General features: G+C 41.6%; 1 protein-coding gene across 1 annotated transcript in view; it reads right to left on the bottom strand.

Moving 5' to 3' along the window:
• Positions 1 to 20,469, bottom strand: part of USP30 (ubiquitin specific peptidase 30) — a 66,209-nt gene that overhangs the window by 33,082 nt on the left and 12,658 nt on the right. The window lies entirely within an intron of this gene.

Below are 20,469 nucleotides of genomic sequence, written 5' to 3'. Positions count from 1 at the left end.
GGTCTGTACGTCTCCAGAATAGCGCTGTCCCTTAGAAATATAACAGGCGGCAGGTATGTAATTTAAAAATTTCTAGTAGCCGCATTAAGAAAAAGTAAAAAGCAATGAACAAAAGTAATTGTAACATCTTTCAATAATTTATTTTAATAACGTAAAATAATTTATTTTAATACTTAATTGAAATATATTTTAGTAATTATATCCTCCAAAATATCATTTTCATGTAAAAATTATAAATTTACATTTTTTGTACTCAGTAATCTCAGTTTTCATGTGCCCAATAGCCACATGTGGCCAGTGGCTACCAGATTGGACAGGGCAGTTTATAGAGCCAGAGAGATTTACCCTCCCTTTTAATCAGTTTCCCCAACTCCAAAGGGAGTAATTGGAACTGCTTTAGTAAAGAAAGCAATGCTTTTAGCTCAGGGGCTATCAAACTTTTTGGTCTCTGGACCCTTTTGTATGCTTAAAGATTATTGAGGACCTCTAAAGAGCTTTTGTTTACACGGATTATATCTAACTGCATTTATCCTATTAGAAATTACAATTGAGACCTTTTTTGGCTTTTTTAAAAATTGAGATATAATTTACCCAGTAAAATTCACCCTTTTTAAGTGTATAGTTCTTTGAGTTTTGACATAGGTACAGTAATGTAATCACAACCAAAATCAAGATATAGAATCATCACCCCTGACCCTTTGTAATTAACCCTTCCACCCACTCCCAGGCCCTGACAACAACAAATCAAACTTCAGAAATTTTTAAAACCCAAGGATACCTAAGCAATCATTAGCCGTCAGAGCAGTGGCCTAATCATAATTTATGTAGCCTCTGGAGAACTCCAGCATACACTCAAGAGAGAATGAGAGTGGGAAAGGCAAAAAGTATCTTAGAGTTATTATAAAAATAGTTTTGACCTCAAGGACCCTTCTAAAGGGGCTGGGGCCTCATCAGGGGGCCTGCATACTACGCTTGGAGAACTGCTGCTTTACATTGATTGCATTCCCCACCAACCCTGCCAACAAACCTACTCGCAGGTCTAAGATCCAAGCTATTTTAAACATTGGCATTGATAGCATATCTGTAGTCAATCAACTCACAGACATCTTTGAGCATTTTACGTGCTTTATCTGGTTTAATTCTTACAAAGACTATATGACTTACAAAGACTACAAAGACAAAGATCCACATTTCATAAAATTAACGATTTCTCCTGCTGTCTGGTTCCTGCGGCTCCTCTAATCAGTGAGGATGTGGTTTTCATCAACTAATAGATGTTCTTATAAATTGGGATATATTACCAATTTATGATGACAAATTCTGCAGTGCATAAACAGGAGGGTCCATTCTGACATCTATCAGGCAAGATGAAGGGTCTGTGGCACCTCAAAAGGTAACAGGGTCACCAGTCAGGGCCTTAGAGATCTTTCGGCTGCTGTGATTATTCTGCAGGAAAATGGCTTATTTGGGAGTTTCAGCTCCTTGGGCTAAAAACCTGAAGCAATATTTTCTCCTTCTGCCCCCACCTGTATTAAATTGGACTGCCCCCTTTCCCCCAGGGAATGGTTCCCTTAATACAATTTTGTAGCTACTTTCAGAGATCCTTCTCATTTCGGTATTTAAATTATTGTCCTACTGATTTTTACAGTTAAAACTCAAACCTGAGGCAAAGGTCTTATCTCCCTGACCCTAGAGGAGAGAAAGGACTGGAAGGAGAAAGGCAAGGCTAGGTCCTGATAACTTTCCCACTCCTTCTGGCCTCTAGCTCTCCTATGTCTAGGAAGAAAGACCTCAGAAATTGTGACCACAAGCAAGCCACAAAGATCTAGGACCTAACTGGGTGTTTTTAATATTTCAAAAAGGTATTACTGCCCCATATCATCCTACCAGGTAGGCAGCCTATGGAAAGAACATTGAACTTCATCACATGGGAAAATCTTCAGAAATAGATGTATAGTTGAGATGAGAGGCAGTTTTCTCCCTTTGCTGGGTAAACCATCAGTAGAGACTATCCCTTTCCACACACCCCCACCCCCTACACGTCGTCTTCCATTGACTGAGGGTAGGTGGGGCTGAACCTAGTTCTTGACCCTCTTAGAAATGGGTGACTCTTGGTGTTTTTATCCTCAATGGCAGGCCCCTTGTCCTCTGTTCTGGAAAAAGATCATTTCGCATGTGTGAAGTACCTGCTTTTGTTCCCAGGCAGAGAAAATAAAAACAGGAGAATTCAAAGAGTAGCAGGATTTTTATTGTTGTTTTTCCATATGGGGCTGTTTTGGAGGCCAAAACAAAACAAAGCAAAAACAACAAAATGACTCAAAATCCATTAAGTCCCCCCTCCTGTAGTCCCTCGGCTCTTTTTTTTTTGTTGCTGTTGTTTTGTTCCTGCAGGTCCTCAGACCTTAATCAGATCAGAGATGGATTTCTTGTGGTTATTTTCCCCTTCTTCCCAAAATCAGTTGTGGGTGGATCCCAGGGGTAGAAGAGGGTGAAGCATGAGCTAAACATCATCTCAATGTTAAATGGAGGTGAGAAAGATTTCCTTGGCAAGAAGTGATCCCCTTTACTGTTCCAACCATCCCTCTGGGGAGTGAAAAGTGGCATTGTGAATAATTACACCTGGACAACAGGTGTGAACTGAGACTGCCCACACATGTGTTCACCCCAGTCACCAGGCTGAAACAAAGAATCCCTTCAGAGCAGATGTAGCTCAAGTATTTGAGTGCCTGCTTCCCACATTTAAGATCCTGGGATCTTTCCCAAAACAAAAACTAACAACAAACAAAAAAACCAACTCGGGGAAGCCAATGTAGCTCAGTGGCTGAGCGCTGGCTTTCCACATACAAGGTCCCAGATTCAAAGAAAGAATTCCTTGGTTCTAGATCTGGACCAAAACATGCAGCTGGTCGGCTGTGTGATCATAGGCAGCTCATCTCCTTTCCTCACCTGTAAACATAATCATTGCAAACACTGTGGACTAAACCTGTGCTAACTACCTTATGTGCCCCAACAACCCCAGGAAGTAGATTCTATTAAATTCTCGAATTCTCAGATAAGGAAACCGAAATCCAGAGAGGTGAAATGGCTAGGCCAAGATCACATGGCAATTGTGCGATCAGAAGGGGTGCCGGCCAGGTCTGCATGATTCTAAGGCTTGTTGTTTTTTGTTTTCAAGGTACCCAGGAATGAACTCAGGACCTTATATGTGGGAAGCTGGTACTCAACCACTGAGTCACATCACTCCCCTGAGTTGGCTTTTTTGTTTGCTGTTCATTTTTGTTTTTTCTTTAGGAGGCACTGGGAACCAAACCCAGGACCTCCCATGTGGGAGGTGGGCGCTCAACTGCTTGAGCCACATCCGTTCCCAGGCCTGTGTTTTAAGCAGAGCAATCTGTCTAAGACCAGAGTCCACCCGAGTGGGACCACCCCCTCCCCCGCTGTGATCTGTACCCTATTTCTGTTGGTTTCAAGTTCCTGCCTGGATATATGGAGCCACCTGGTTCTGATTCCAGTCGAGTTCCATTTACACCAGGGTGTGTGCTCAAAGGAAGCTCCAAGAAAGAAAAGGAGGCACAAATGGATCTTAAACCTTTGAAAAGATGTTCAGTCTTCCTTGATGACAAGAACTGCAAATTAAGACTACAATGAGAAAACATTGTTTTCAGTTCATTATATTGACCAAGAATGTGATAACACACAGTGATGGTGAGTAACTAGGGAAACAGGTACTCTCAGGCATTCCTGTGGGAGGGAAAATGGGTGTAAACGCCATGCCAGATAATTTGGAATATTTACCGAAATAACAAATCCTCGTACTCTGTGATTGGGCAATCTCAATCTTGAGTTATTTATCACACACACACACATAGAATAAAGATGTTGATTACAGCATCGTTTCTAATAATAAAAGAATGAAAGAATCCAAATGCCCAGCAAAATTGTGGTATGCCCAATACTGTGGTGTACTATGCCGCTGATAAAATATGAGGCGGTGGGAGCGGGTGTACCTCAGTGGTTGAGTGCCGGATTCCCATGTACGAGGTCCCAGGTTCAATCCCTGGTACCTCCTGAAAACAAATAAGGCAGCACTTTGTATACTGATAAGGAAGATTCTAAGATTTATTGTTAAGAAAAGAATTCTGAGGTGCAGAACATGTGGAATAGAATGCTACGATTTGAGTAAGAGAATAAAGAAATAAATTTATAAATGCAGGGACTAGTAAGAAATGGGAACAGTGCTTACCTCTAGGGAAGGGAAATGTGTGACTGAGGATGGGGAGGGAAGGAGACTTCATTTTCCATCTACATCCTTCTTCCTTTGTGAATTTTGTGTCATGTGCATGCATTATTCAAAAAAAATTAAAATCTGAACACTTTTGAAAAACTTAGGGGAAGCACAGGATTGAGTAATATTCTGAGAGTAACACTATCTCTCAATGGTATGATAGTGATTTTTTATTTTCTTCTGAATGCGTTTCCATGTTATCTGAATTTCTACAAAGAACTACAAAGGGAAATTTTAAGAGAAGTATATGTAAGTTTGTCTCTCTGAAGTAATTCTGGATTAGCACATCCTTTGTAACTCAAACTGTCTTTTCCTTGGTTGATTTCCAATTGACAGACCCATCTTTCAAGCTTTTCTTACCTCAGATCCTCACAGCAATAATCCCACAGTAAGTCTTCCTAGGTGGCTCTTGAAAGAATGATAAGGCAAAACCTTTGGTAGAAATAATTAATTTGCAATGAAATAATTACCTAATTTATATGATTTTTAAGTTCGTACTTCACATATATTCACTTTTTATAAATCAGGAAGCCCCTGCAGACTTCCAGGAATTTCCCTATGGTTAATGGTCCATGTTTGCTCCTTTCTGACATTCATTTATGAATCTGACTGATAAACAGCAACTGTTTTCCTCTTTTATGCCCTGATGGAATGGCATTCCCTGCGGTTACCACCGCCTGCTCAAACAGAAGTCCTGTACATTGTCAGCATGTGCCTTCCTAGAACAGCCAATCAAGGAATCACGTGGTCTTGTAAGTCATAACTGTTTCCTATGCTAATCCTTGATTTGCCTCAGATACCCTCTTACTGTCCAAACTTCTGACCATTTGTGATCTCTGCAACCATGTTGACTCTAGAGCAGGGTTCTTAGCCTGTTTTGTTCCACAGACCCCTTACTAAATCCACACTATACCGTGTATTATTTAATATATCATACCCGCACCTAACATGTCTTCACAAGAATCATGTTTTCTTTGGGTTTCAATTCAAGCTCATGGATCCTGGTTAAGAACTCCTGCTCTAGAAGTTTCTTAGAACCCAACTCATTTAACCCATGGAAAACTGAGGCACAGAGAGGTTAACTGATGGCTGAACTGGAACCAATCACGTTGTTTCCTGGCAGAGATGCCGTGTGCTCTCTACAGTGTCTTTTCCGAGAGTTTTGACCACGTGGACCAAGATAGAAGAGAGGCCGAGTGTGGCTGCCAGCCTTCAAGGTGGTCCCCAACGATCCTCACCTCCCAGTAATCACATCCACAGAAGGATGATGTGCATAACCAATAAACTATTGTGCAAATGAAGGCATGAGGTCTCCTAGGCCAAGTCAGAAAAGACATTGTAGTTTCCACTTTGCTTCCCGTGGATAACTCATCTGGGAGAAACAAGTCATCATGTTGTGAGGACACTCAGGCTGCGCTATGGACAAGTCCACGTGGCAAGGAGCTGAGGCCTCCTGCTAAAAGCCAGTGTGAACTTGTCAGCCGTTTTCAAAATGTATCCTCCAACCTGAGTCCAGCTTTAATATCAACAAATTCTGAATGCAGCCTCATGAGAGACTCTGAGCCAGAACCACCCAGCTAATGTGCTCTTGAATTCCTATTTGGCAGCTTCCTATAAAGAAAAATATACAACAACCATCCTGATCCAGCCAGTCCATTCTTAACTATTTACCCAAGAGAAATGAAAATATAAGTCCATGTAAAGACTTGTACACAACTGTTCACAGCCACCTTATTCATAGTAGCCCAGAATTGGAAACAAAATGTTATCAACTGGTGAACAGATAAGCGAAATGTGTCCTATCCATGCAATGGGATATGAATCAACAGTGAAAAGGAATGAACTACTGGAAGATAACGACAACACGGATGAATCTCAAAACCACATTGACTGAAAGAAGTCAGATACAAAAGAGTATATACTTTATGATTCCATTTAAACAAATTTTAGAAAACGCAAAGGAATCTACAATAATTAAAAAGCAGATTAGTGGTAGTTGTCAGGAGCTGAGGCTGGAAGGAGGGCCGGACTGCAAAAGGTTAACTAGGAAACTTTTGGGGGCAATGGAAATGTTCTGTATCTTGATTATACACATCTAGTAAAACTCATTGAATTGTATGCTTTAAATGTGTGCAGTTTACTGTACATAAATTATATCTCAATTAAGTTGATTTTTAAAAAAATGTCTGTACAGCAGGGAAATAGAGATTGAGAGGTGAAAATTTTCCTGTTTACTTGTTTGTTTTTGTTTATGACTAATTATTATTGAAATAATGAAAATGCTCTAATAAGGATTGAAGTGATGGGTGTACAACTATGTGATTATACCAAATACCATTGATTGTAAACTTTCAATGAATTGTATGCTTTCTTAATATGTACCAGTAAAATTGATTTGTTTTAAAATATGTGATGGGAACTATTTGGATAGAGTCAGAAAGTAGCAGGATGCCCTCAATTCATAGGAGGCACCTAGTATCCATGTTGAACTGCCCTGGAAGCAAATGTCCCTCCCTTTTAAATAACTGAAAAATCCAGACCCCTGGACAATTAACAAAATGATGATGATACACATGTCACATCCCAAAAGCAAGGAGTATCTTCAACTGCAAGCCAAACAATTCCATTCCTCTGCCCCATGATATCTCCGTCCCTTCTCAGCCTGAAGTCACCAGAGTGGACATAGTCCCAAATCCCTCAAAATTGAAGAAAGAACAAAAATAAGGGGGGGGGGGGGCATGTAACTGCTGACTAAAGTAGATTTATTGTTATTGTAGTTATTATCTTGTGTTAATTGAGTAACTTGTAACATTGATATAAAGAATAAAATTTTAAATTAAAAAAATTCAGGGGAACGTACTATCAAAATAGTGGTCTTCTAACCTTATTTTGATTGTGAGCTCTTATCAGTCACAAATATATTTAATTATTGAAAATACATTGAATTATTTATTTATCAATCATATGCGTGTACTCCTGTAGTAGCAAGGTATATATATTGTTAAAAACATAAAAGTAGAAATTAAAAGGATGAGATAAAAAATTAGTAGAGGGCGGGGGACTTGGCCCAGTGGTTAGGGCGTCTGTCTACCACATGGGAGGTCCACGGTTCGAACCCCGGGCCTCTTTGACCTGTGTAGAGCTGGCCCATGTGCAGTGCTGATGAGCGCAAGGAGCACTGTGCCACACTGGGGTGTCCCCCGCATAGGGAAGCCCCATGCACCAGGAGTGCGCCCTGTAAGGAGAGCCGCCCAATGCAAAAGAAAGTGCAGCCTGCCCAGGAATGGTGCCTCACACACGGAGAGCTGACACAACAAGATGATGCAACAAGAAGAAACACAGATTTCCGTGCCGCTGACAACAACAGAAGCGGACAAAGAAGACGCAGCAAATAGACACAGAGAACAGACAACCGGGGTGGGGGGCGGGGAAGGGGAGAGAAAAAAAAAATTAGTAGAAATAGATGATCTAATATTTTTCTCCCCAACGAGTTACTTTGCACACGCCCTAAAGGGCAAAACAACAAAAAACAAAAAACAACCCTTTTGGGAGGCCACTGTATTACAGGAAGAGTAAAAAGTATTAACATATATCCATACGATGGAATAAAAAATGTTCTTAAATGAACATGTATTATCATTTTTAAATGTTTTGTTATGAATAATTTCAATCATACACAAAGGTAGAGAGAATGTTATAATGAGCCTCATAGAACCATCTCCCACATTAAATCTCACTTACTTCCTCTATATCTCCCTCTTTCTACCTTAGTTCTTTAAAGCAAATTTCAGACTTCATTGAATCCCAACGTTCTTTAGTGTGCATCTCTACATATAACTCATTTTCTACAATATGACATTTTCTCATATAATAACAATAAGCATATATTATTATTTTTAATAGGCTCTTAATTTTGGAATAATTTTAGATTTACAGAAAAGTTGCAGAGATGGTACAGGAAGTTCCCATATACGCTTCACACGGTTCCCCCACTATCATCATTTCATGTTACTATGGTACTGTTGTCACAACTAAGAAGTTAGCATAGGTACATTTCTAAAGTAACTAAACTCCAGATTTGATCAGAACTTCACCAGTTTTCCCACTAATTCCCTCTTTCTGTTCCAGGAGCCAAACTAAGAAACCACATTGCATTTAGGCCCATATTATTTTTAAAATTAATTTTTAAAGGTAAATAGGTAAGTGCTATTTTTAAAGGAACAGGGGAATTCACCTTAGGCATCTTGGCACCCCCAGTTTAGCGCATCATTTCCGAGAATCATCTGCATCTGAAGGACTTGGGTTGCCAATTGAAAAAGAGCTTCCTGGGCTCCACCTCAGTGTTATGGAACTGGAATCCCTGGTGGTAGGGCCCAGAAATCTGCATCTTAATAATGTAAACTCTTCACGTGCTTCTTATGCATGTGAAATTTCAGAACCTCTGCTCTGGTGGTAAAACGGAGCTAACCAAGGCATGAGTGGAATGGCTGAGGCTCCCTCTTTGGGGCCTGCACTCTCTAAGCAAATGTCACCTTGAAGTATGACTTTCTCTCTTTGGTCACAAGACTGTCATCTAAATTAGTTTTAGTTTAAAGAAGATAATGCAGGGAAGCAGACTTGGCCCAGTGGTTAGGGCGTCTGCCTACCACATGGGAGGTCCATGGTTCAAACCCCGGGCCTCCTTGACCCATGTGGAGCTGGCCCAGGCCCAGTGCCGATGCGTGCGAGGAGTGCCGTGCCACGCAGGGGTGTCCCCCGCGTGGGGGAGTCCCATGCGCAAGAAGTGCACCCCATAAGGAGAGCTGCCCAGCGCAAAAGGAAGTGCAGCCTGCCCAGGAATGGCGCCGCACACACGGAGAACTGACACAACAAGATGATGCAACAAAAAGAGACACAGATTCCCGTGCCGCTGATAAGGATGGAAGAGGTCACAGAAGAACACAGCAAATGGACACAGAGAGCAGACTACTGGGGGGGAGGAGAGATAAATTTTTTTTTTTAATCTTTAAAAAAAAAAAAGAAGAAGAAGATGATGCGTTTTCGAGACTGGAACCCTCATATATTGTGGCCAGGAGTGCAAAATTGGTGCCTCTTTAGAAAACTGTTGGCAGTATCTACTCAAGCTAAATAGACACATAATAATGATAACCCAGAAATTCCATTCTTAAATATGTTATCCTACAGAATGCTTACATTTCAAGGATGTTTGCAGCAGCTTTGTTCACAAAAACCCCAAACTTTCTGGAAACTACCCAAATGCCCATCAACAGTAGCATGGATAAATAAATTGTGTTATGATCAAACACCAATGAAAAGGAACAATCTGTAATTACATACAAACATGGATACAAATATAATATTTTTTCAAGATTTATTTATTTATCCCCCCCCCCAGTTGTCTGCTCTCTGTGTCCATTTGCTGTGTGTTCTTCTGTGACCCCTTCCATCCTTAGCAGCAGCACCAGGAATCTGTGTTTCTTTTTGTTGCGTCATCTTGTTGTGTCAGCCTCCGTGTGTGCGGCGCCATTCTTGGGCAGGCTGCATTTTCTTTTGCTCTGGGCAGCTCTCCTTATGGGGCGCACTCCTTGCACGTGGGGCAGGGCACTCCTTGCGCGCATCAGCGCTGCGCATGGGCCAGCTCACACGGGTCAAGGAGGCCCAGGGTTTGAACCGTGGAACTCCCATGTGGTAGGCAGATGCCCTATCCATTGGGCCAAGTCCGCTTCCCACAAATATAATATTGAGTGCAAGAAACCACACACAAAAAAAGTACATATTGCATATTGCATGTCTGCTTCCTTTTAAAAAAGAGTATTTCAACAGATACAACTAATATATGGTGTTAAAAGTCAAGATAATGTATACTCTAGTACTTGAAAGGGGCATTAGCAGGCTTCTGGAGAGCTGATAATATTGTTTCTTGATCTGAGTGCTGGCTATATAGTATGTTCTGTTTATGAAAATGAATTAAGCTGTACAGTTTATACACTTTTCAGTGTATCTGTTAGGCCTTCACAGAAGGATATAAAATGTAAGATTAAAGAGAACACAAAATAAGATCATGCAACTTTTGTAATAAGGTAGTTGTTTGAACTTGGATGCAAATGCTACATTTGAAATGTCAGTATATATTTGGTTCTTAGCCATGTAATTTGATGGGTTTGGGGCTTGGCTACTCTTCCCCAAAGAGAGGACCTCTTAGCCATTTCTGTGAGGTCGCCTGATGTAACTGGACAACCGTCTGTTCCCTGCCATTCTCGTTAGGCTCTTACTTGTGGAAGTGGGTCTCTTCCCTGATGGCTCCACCCAGAACATATCACAGTCTGAAGGCTGCTGGGATACAGCAGCTCAGAGAACACCAGGTACCACCTGGCTGGGTAGAAGTTGTAACTCTATCACTTGGACAGACCATGTGGAATCTGTGGTTGAGTATGTGGCGTTCAAGCTTGTTTCTATTTTACTCTGCAAAGGCCCACCTGATTAGAGGAAAAGAAATGCTCTTATATTCTGTAGAACTTGGAAGTTAATCTTCAACTAAACTAAAACATCTAGGGATTATTCATTAATTCAGTCAACAAATATTGGCCGTGGGCCAAGTGTCATCTACAATATCACCTAGATGCCAATGACTCCCATTTCGCATCTCCACCCTGACCTTGCCCCTGCACTTCAAACCCAGGTCTCTAACCGCCTGCTCAGCATCTCCACCTGTGGGGCTAATGGGCATCTCAAACATAACCTATCTGTGGCGGTTTGAGATTATTTATGAATCCCAAAAAGAAAAAGATTATGTTTGTAAACTAATCTATTCCGGGTGTGATACCCTTTGGTTATATGGGATTCAGTTGAGGGGTGCTTGATTAAATCACCTGTTAAGATTAGGGTGTGACTCAGGTGGAATCCTCCACCTCCTCGCTGGGCCTGTTAAATGGACACAGGGAGAAGGAGAGTTCTGTAGATGCCCGAGGAGAGAACTTAGTCACTTGTTAGAAAGGAGAAGGCTCAGACAGCTAAAGCCTTGGGAAGAGATGAGCCATTTGCCTGATAGCCTAGAGGAGAGACCAGGCAGAGATCAGGGACCGTCTTGCTTCAACACGCAGCAACTCACTTTGGTGAGAAAGCAACCTTGAGTTGGACTCTTTAGGGCCTTGTAACTGTAAGCTTTTACCCCAAATAAATACCCTTTATACAAAAATAACAGATTTCAGGTATTTTGCATGAGCATCCTTTTGGCTGACTAATACAATATCCAAAACCCAACTTCACATCTCCTCCCTGGGCTGTGTCAGTAAATAGCAATTCTTTAGTTCTTACTGCCTAGGTCAAAAAATCTCCTTGGGGAGCAGATGTGACTCAAGCACATGGGAGGTCCCAGATTTGGTTTCCATGCATCCTAAAAAAGATGAGCACACAATGAGCAGAGATGAGGGAGCCACCTGGGGCGGGGGAATAATATATATATACATGTATGTATACATATATATGTAATTCTTTTTTTTTTTTTTAAGATTTATTTTTATTTATTTAATTCCCCTCCCCTTCCCTTGGTTGTCTGTTTTCTGTGTCTTTTTGCTGCGTCTTGTTTCTTTGTCCGCTTCTGTTGTCGTCAGCGGCACGGGAAGTGTGGGCGGCGCCATTCCTGGGCAGGCTTCACTTTCTTTCATGCTGGGCGGCTCTCCTTACGGGGCGCACTCCTTGCGTGTGGGGCTTCCCTATGTGGGGGACACCCCTGCGTGGCGCGGCACTCCTTGCGCGCATCAGCACTGTGCACGGGCCAGCTCCACACGGGTCAAGGAGGCCCGGGGTTTGAACCGCAGACCTCCCATGTGGTAGGCGGACACCCTAACCACTGGGCCAAAGTCCGTTTCCCTATAATTCTTGACTCCTTACCCTTTCTCTCATACCCTTCATCTAGTCTGTCATTAAATACTATATCTTGGGGAAACGGACTTTGGCCCAGTGGTTAGGGCGTCCATCTACCATATGGGAGGTCCGCGGTTCAAACCCCTGGCCTCCTTGACCCGTGTGGAGCTGGCCATGCGCAGTGCTGATGCGCGCAAGGAGTGCCGTGCCACGCAGGGGTGTCCCCCACGTAGGGGAGCCCCACGCGCAAGGAGTGCGCCCGTGAGGAAAGCCGCCCAGCGTGAAAAGAAAGAGCAGCCTGCCCAGGAATGGCGCCGCCCACACTTCCCGTGCGTGCCGCTGATGACAACGGAAGCGGACAAAGAAACAAGACGCAGCAAAATAGACACCGAGAACAGACAACCAGGGGAGGGGGCGAAATTAAAAATAAATAAATAAATAATCTTTAAAAAAATAAAATAAAATAAAATAAATACTATATCTTATCTATATCCCAAATCTGACCATTTCTTGCTATCTCCATTGCTACCACCCTGGTCCAAGTCACCCTCAATTTTTGCCTTCATACTGCAAAGGCTTTTGGCTTCCTTAGGTTTCTATCCTTTACCTCTCCATGTGAGCACCCAGAAGGATGTTTTGAAAGCCTGAGTCAGAAGAGTTCATGTTACTCTGGCTCAGAACCATTAGATGGTTTCCCTTGTCTCCCAGAGTAAAGCCCCAAGTCTTGACAATGGCCAATAAGGTCTTCTATTTTCTAGTCCCTATTATCTCTTAACCCCAACCTCTACCACTCTCCTTCTTGCTCACTTTACTCTAGCTACAAAGCTCTCCCTTGCTATTCCTTAGCTGTACCAAATGCTTTCCTTACTGTTCCTTCTGCCTCCTTGAAAAACAGTAGCCTGCATTCCTGGTGCAGCCTGGCAGCCACCAGAAGAAGCAGAACAGAGCTAGAGCTCTTTCAAACCATCATCCCCAAAGAACTGTCATTTTAGACCTGTCTGGTGGGTCCCTGGAGGATCCCACTTGAAAGGCTTATCTTTACTTGACCTGGCTTTACCTGATTTGACTTAGAACTCACCCAGAGCTAAAAGCCTCTCTTCAGGAGGCATTTGTTGAAAACGTTTACAGGCAAAAGGTTTAATGTTGCAGCTGCTTGACATGAGAGACATCAGCTGGAACAACCAATAGATAAACCAAAAAGCTCAAAAGGAAGAGCCGAGGGATGAAAAGTTCCTACATTTTCCTGGGAATCTAGAAGGCTACAGGCATATGTAGAGCTGTACAAGCTCAGAAAAGTCCTGAGAATGTCCCAAGCTCTCAGTTTTGGCTGACCTTGAAGCGCTGCACGAGCAGGAAGTGAAGGATAAGGCAGAGTGGGGGGAAAATTGCCTGGCTGAGAATTGAAGGCATGGCCCAACACACACACAGAGCTTCTTGGCAAAGACTGGGAGATTTATTGGCTCTAGGCATTTAAGGAAATATTTGTCCAATCAGTTTTACACCACATATAAAGACGTAATTTATGGCAATAACAGCATATAGGAGAGTCAGAGTTAAATGGGAGCAGAGTTTTTCTATCCTATTGAATTTAAGTTTGTATTATTCTGAACTAGATTGTTATAAATTTCAATGTTAGTAGTACTCTCCAGTGCAACACTAGGAAATAATTCAAAAATATATAGGAAAAGGAACAACAAGGAAATTAAAACAGTGCACTAGAAAATATCTCTTTAACACATGAAAGAAGTCAGCAATGAAGGAACTGAGAAATGAAAAAGACATAACACATTGCTTAGTTTGCTAGGCTGCTGGAATGCAATATATCAGAAATGGGTTGACTTTTTTTTTTAAAGATTTGTTTTATTTATTTCTCCCCCCCCCCCCCCCGCCCCCATTGTCTGTTCTCTGTGTCCATTCACTGCATGTTCTTCTGTGTCTGCTTGCATTTTTGTCAGGCGGCACCAGGAATCTATGTCTCTTTTTGGTTGCATCATCTTGCTGTGTCACCTCTCTGTGTGTGTGATGCCACTCCTAGGTGTTGCATTTTTCATGGGGGGCAGCTCTCCTTGCAGGGTGCACTCCTTGTGCTTGGGGCTCCCCTACACGGGGGGCACCCCTGCATGGCACGGCACTCCTTGGGCGTAGCAGCACCACGCGTGGGCCAGTTCACCACACGGGCCAGGAGGCCCTGGGTATAGAACCCTGGACCTCCTATGCGGTAGGTGGATGCCCTATCAGTTGAGCCACATCTGCTTCCCTGGGTTGGCTTTTACAATGGAGATTTATTAGCTTATAAGCTTATTGCTCTGAGGCCATGAAAATGCCCACATCAGGTCTTCAATAGGCAATGCTTTTCTCCCTGAAGACCAGCTGCCTGTGATCCTGGACTCCTCTGTCAAATGGCAAGGTACATGGCAGCAGCTGCCAATTTTCCTTTCTTTCTGGGTTTCATTGCTTCAGCTTCTGCCTTCCTGGCCTCCTTGGGCTTTGTCTCTGTGTCTGTGGCTTTTTCTCTCAGCTTCTGTCTGTTTCTTTCTCCATATTCATCCCATTTACAAAGGACTCCAGTAAGAGGATTAAGACCCCTCCTGGCTTAATTGCTGTAACCTAATCAAAAGGTCCTATCTACAATAGGTTCACACCCACAGGAATGGGCTAGCTCTAAGGACATGATTTTTCTGAGGTCATAAAAGCCTCAAACTACCACAGGCATGTAGAATACAAACAGCAAAATGGCAGACATAAATCCTACTTTATCAGTAATTACATTAAATATAAATGTATTGCGCTCTCAAAAGGCAGGGATTGGCAAAATAAAACATGAAAGGAAAGGATTGGCAAAATAAAACATGATGTCTATAAGAGCCTCACTTTAGATTCAAAGACACAATTAGGTTGGAATAGGTTGAAAGAAAGAGGTTGGGAAAAGATATACCATGCAAACAGAGCCAGTTTCATGATGAAAATGCAAACACAAATTATAAGTCACAATATTACGCAGAGAATATTACAATTTTTTCTATGGCTACACTGACCACCAAGATGCTTCTGTTTAGTGACCTCTTCCCTAGATCAGGACAGGCTTACTGGCTGCTAATTCACCTCTTCATCTTGCTTATTCTATATCTCTCTGGAAGCTCATCATCTTTTGAGGTATTCTGTTTTTATTGGGATAGTTACACAATGAATCATTTGACCAGTCACACAGATATACTTTCTACCCTCTTCAGTTCTCTCTAGTCATAAATGAGATGTCTTGTATTTCATGGTAGAGTGGGATATGCAGCCAAAAGACTTTTCGAAGTTGCATACCTTTACATTTTTCCACAAGGGCTTAACCTCCTAGCCAAGCTCCCTTTTCTGCTGGCTCCTGTGGCAAAATCAGGAGGTACTTAGCTGCGATCCCAGTGCAATGCCAGGGATCTGGAAGGGACTCCAGATGGAGGTGCCATCCCACCAGCATGGTTGGCAGAATGAGATCTTACCACTGAAGGCTTATTTTTCTATTTTTTAAAATCCAATTTAATTTACAAAGAAAAAAAGACAAATTCTTTATCAATTTAAATCTAAACTTCTTTTTTTATTAAGTGCCATTTTTGTAACTAGTAAAATACTGTCTTGAAAAAAATAGGATTAGGAGACTACTTGTACACAGCATATGCTTTATATTCAGTATTTCGGGCTGAAGAACAACAGTTTGTCAGTCTCTATTCCAGCCTCTATTTTAAAATATTCACTTTGGTTTTAAAAATCCAAGGGGTGGAATCAAGATGCATTGTTTGGGTGTGAGGTGTGAAATAAAAGCCATCTGGCTTTTGGCACATCCCCCATTTCCCAGACAGATCGGTATGTGGTTAGCCTGAGGCAACTGCCTTTTTAATACCCTTATCTGTCCAAAGATGTCACAAAGATCAGCGGTATAAACAAACATGGACCATATTTTTCTGGGCAGATTATCTCATCCAGATATAACTTTAAAACTCCCAGTGTGGTCCCAACAACATCAGCATCACCTGGGAACCTGTTAGAAATGCAAATTCTGCGGTCCCACCCGAGACCTACTGAATCTGAAACTCTGGGCGTGGGATTCAGCGATCTGTGTGTTAACCCTCCAGGGGATGCTGGTGGATGTTTAGACGTGAAAACCACTACTTTAGAAAAATAATCAAATATAATCATATAGCTGAGAGAAAAGAAAAAAATTACAGCAATTCCTTCACTAAGGTTTTTTTCAGTGCCTATTAGGTACTAAGTACTGTACTCCAAGTTTTAAGGGGTGGACTTCCAAAGCCTCAGGGCAGACAGGGAATAAAAATGCAGGAAGCTTGCAGCTGGCAGGCTATAGCCTGGGCAACCCCCAGGCTGCATGGCCCCAGCTGCCTGTGGTCAAAAAGAAAAGCAGACCCCGGGGAGGCATGCTGTACTCTAATTTTTTTTAAAAGCTAACAATCCTGTTATGTGAAATCTCCTCATTGAAATGTTGGAAGCCAATTTTAAAAGTAATTATTTTTAAAAATCAGCTTTATTGAGATTTAATTCACATACATACAATCCACTCTTTTGAAGTGAACAATTCGATGTTTTTTAGTATATTCACAGGGTTGTAAACCATCACCACACTAATTTTTTTGGCTCTTTAAAAAAAAAATTTTTTTTTCTTTTTAAAGAAGCTTTAGATTACATAAATGTTACATAAAAAATATAAGGGATTCCCATATGCCCTCACAATCTAATTTGAAAACATTTTTGTCCATTAAAGACATATGTCTGCAGTTCAAATAAAATTGTCCCATAAATACAATGGAGAAAAGGAGAAAAGGAACATTTATAAATGAGTTATTGTTTTATATAATCTGCCATTTTAAATGTAACTACACTAATAAATACAATTTTAACAGCCATTTGCACATTTTTAAAATCAAAATACTCCTTAAAATGTAATATATTAATTTGGCTTAAAAGCCTTTTTTAGATCTTATATCTAAGAACCTAGTTGTATTAATATTTGGAGGTTGACATGTATTTGGGCACATAAAATCATTTGCTACATACTTGAATACCCATTATCTTGTTTAAGTCTCACAATGGACCTGCACGTAGTTATCATTGTCCCCATTTTACAGACAAGGCAACTGAGACTCAAGTGGTAAAATAACTTGTCTACAGTCATGCGGGTGTAAGTCACAGAGCCATGTCTGTCTGACTCCAAAACTGCACAATGGCAGATCGTTTGGCAGGATGCTTGGTTCTTTGTAGGGTGTGGGAACCATATAAAGTAGGCTCCTGTTTTGATCTTATAATCTAAGTGAGAGAGAGAAGGCAAATACATACATAGCAACAAAATTATGCTCAACGTTTGTTTCCACAATGTTTGGCAGGAATAAATACTTGCTAAATGCTTGATTGAGAATGAAGAGTGCTGAACAAATAGGAGATGGGAGAATATGGCAGGGCTAGAGAACTCTGGGAGCCTTCCTGGAGAACTTTATGGATAGGATACCATCAACGTCAATCAAAGTTTTCCCCTCCCACCTGGCCTTCTGGGAATCTGCCCCACCCACAACCTCTGTCACCTCAGCAGCTGTGTTCTCTGTTTTGAGACCCTGGCCACAGCTGATTGCTCTAGGAGTAGTCATCTGAACTAAATTGCAGCCAATCACTACCATACCATGGGCACTCCCTATGACCCATAAAAGCTTTCTTAGAAGGTAGGAAATGGATGTGCTTAATAGATGAGCTGGACTTGTCAGGACACTATGAAGTCGAGGCAGGGCCACAGGAAACCAATATTTTATTATATGTTCATATTTTTTAAATCAAGGTAATACATGCACATATTTTTTAAAAATAAAATAGTACCCCCAAATATACAATAGGTTAAGACATTCCCGTTCCACTTCTTTCAGTCCTTAGCAGCTACTCCTGCCATATTTCTAAATAAGATTACTAGTTTTTGTTTTCTCCATTTTGGACTTTTTTTTGTGGATTTCCAGTTAAACTTGGTGAGGATTTATTTTCCACCAACAGCACACCTCCCCTTCCTATCTTCCAAAGGCCAACTAATATTTTGAGGGAGTAGAAATGATAATGAGGAGAAGAGGAAGTCAGTGTGTAGAGAGAAAAGTCACAGTAACAACTAACATTTATTATGCCCTTACTGTGTACCTGGCACTGTGCTTAGTCCTTTACCGACATTTTATTCTTGATCCTCACTACCACCCTTTGAACTAGGAATGCTTATTTATCCCTGTATTGCTGATGAGGACATTCAGGCACAGGCAGTTAACTAACCTGCTCAAAGTTTTCCTAGCCAGCAAGAGGTGGAACTTGGAAGAGAATCCCAGGAGCTGTTCCTACTTTGACCACTTTCCAATTCCAGGCCGCAAACTCCCTGTTCGCTGAAGGAATTTGAACCTCAGTTGAAACCGCCAAAATCACGATTAAGGCACATGAATAGACCCTGAACTGGGATAGTGCAGGGACTAACTAGGATGAGCCCATAGAAGAGTCACAGAGCCCTAGAGTGTCAGACCTGGTCAGGAAAATTGAAAGGAAAAAAAAGAGTGGCATGTAGAGTAAGAGGCTTCAGAGACATTTGAATACTGCCCCTGAAAATAGACACTCCTCACCCCACCCCACCCCCCCAACCATTTTGCAGCTCTGCGACAACAGGCTACCTGCAAGGTTTGGTTTGGGTGTCTTTAGGTTAGTGACCACTCCTGAGCCACCTGTGGCTGGAAGCCATATCTTGCTGGTACCAAATGCAGGCCTTAGACAGCAGGGGTGGGGCAGATTCCTTTAGAAGTGAATGTGTGGGGCTGAGTTGTGATTGACTGTCCAGCATGAGAGTAGTCAGTAGTCAGTGAATGGGTTGATACAAATGAACATTGTACAAGGCACATGGTTGTTGCTCATTTAATATCTGTGGAATGAAAAATGAATTGGCATTTTAGTGCCACTGAATAACTGGTTTTCCCAACATTCGATTCCTTTAAATATGTTTCCAGTGTTTCAATAATTCAAATTTTTCCTACTATACCCACAATGGGTGGTTGCTTTGGAAAGTCTCAAAGAAAGCCTAGCACTTCAAAGTGAAGGCTATAGAGACAGAATGGGTTTTAATTCCAGATCAACTCTTTCCTGTCTGAGTGACCTTCAGCAAGTTCCTTACCCTCTCTTTGAGCCTTGAACCTTTATCTGTAAAATGGGAATAATAATCATTCCCGCCTCATATGACTGTTGCAGAAATTAAAGAGAACATGTGGCTGAAACACATACCAGAGTGCCTGGCACACCTTCAACCCTAGCTTTTCATTAAATCCTTTTGGGGGAGCAATTTAGGGCTTATTAACCCCAATGGGTGCTTGACATGAAATTGTTCCCAGTTTTTAGCATGGGTTCCTAGCACCTTCTCTCAACTCTCTTATCAACAAGTAAAGGGGGAAATGTTTTCCCTCTTCCTTTACTTCTATGTGGACTCCATTCAAGCATTGCTCTCCTACGTCTTGCCAGCTGTCTTCATGGGTCATCTTTGTAGTTCGCTCTTCTGTTGTACAGTTTCTCTGGTCTTCATGTGTTCACACTAGGCGAGGGGTTCTTGCCCCTGCCAGGTCTGGGGGAAATTTTTACATTACATATATGTTCCTAGAATAAAATTAAAAAAAAAAAAAGAGGACTGTACAATACAGACAGGGAGCCTTAATGTAAACCATGGACTATAGTTAATAGTACAATTACAATAATATTCTCTCATCAATTGTAACAAACGTACCACACTAATACAAGTTGCTAATAATGGGGGAAGGGTAAATGGGAACTCCATTTTCTGCATGATTTTTCTTTAAACCTACAACTTTTCTAATTAAAAACAACAACAACAACAAAAAAAAACAATAAAACAGGTCCAGTCTCTATCTCCAGAGAGCTGGATTCAACTGGTGTTCTGTCGTGGAGCTAGCTGATGCTTACATGCAGCCTGAATTGAGAATCAGTCATTCAACAAATATTTATTGAGCACCTTCTATGTGCCAGGCACTGTTCTAAGTATGTGGGATACATCAGTGAAGCATCATAGAGCTTAAGTTCTAAAGGAGGATGGGGGGCAGACGTTCCAGTGGGAAAGAGGCTGGGGGAACCATTACACTAGATGGAGAACGCCTTGAAGCCAGGGGCTTTGTCTTATTCATCTTTGATTTTCCAGAGTCAGGGCTGTAGAAATCAATAGTGTTTGTTGAATGAGTGAATGAATGAGTGATCTTTGGCCTGTCTCATCCTCAGCTTACTTTTTTTCTTGATTCATTTCACTACACCTTCAGCTCCAT

The sequence above is a fragment of the Dasypus novemcinctus genome, chromosome 19, assembly GCF_030445035.2.
Source record: "Dasypus novemcinctus isolate mDasNov1 chromosome 19, mDasNov1.1.hap2, whole genome shotgun sequence".
In the NCBI taxonomy this organism is placed as follows: domain Eukaryota; kingdom Metazoa; phylum Chordata; class Mammalia; order Cingulata; family Dasypodidae; genus Dasypus; species Dasypus novemcinctus.
This window is presented reverse-complemented; position numbering and strand designations above follow the sequence as displayed.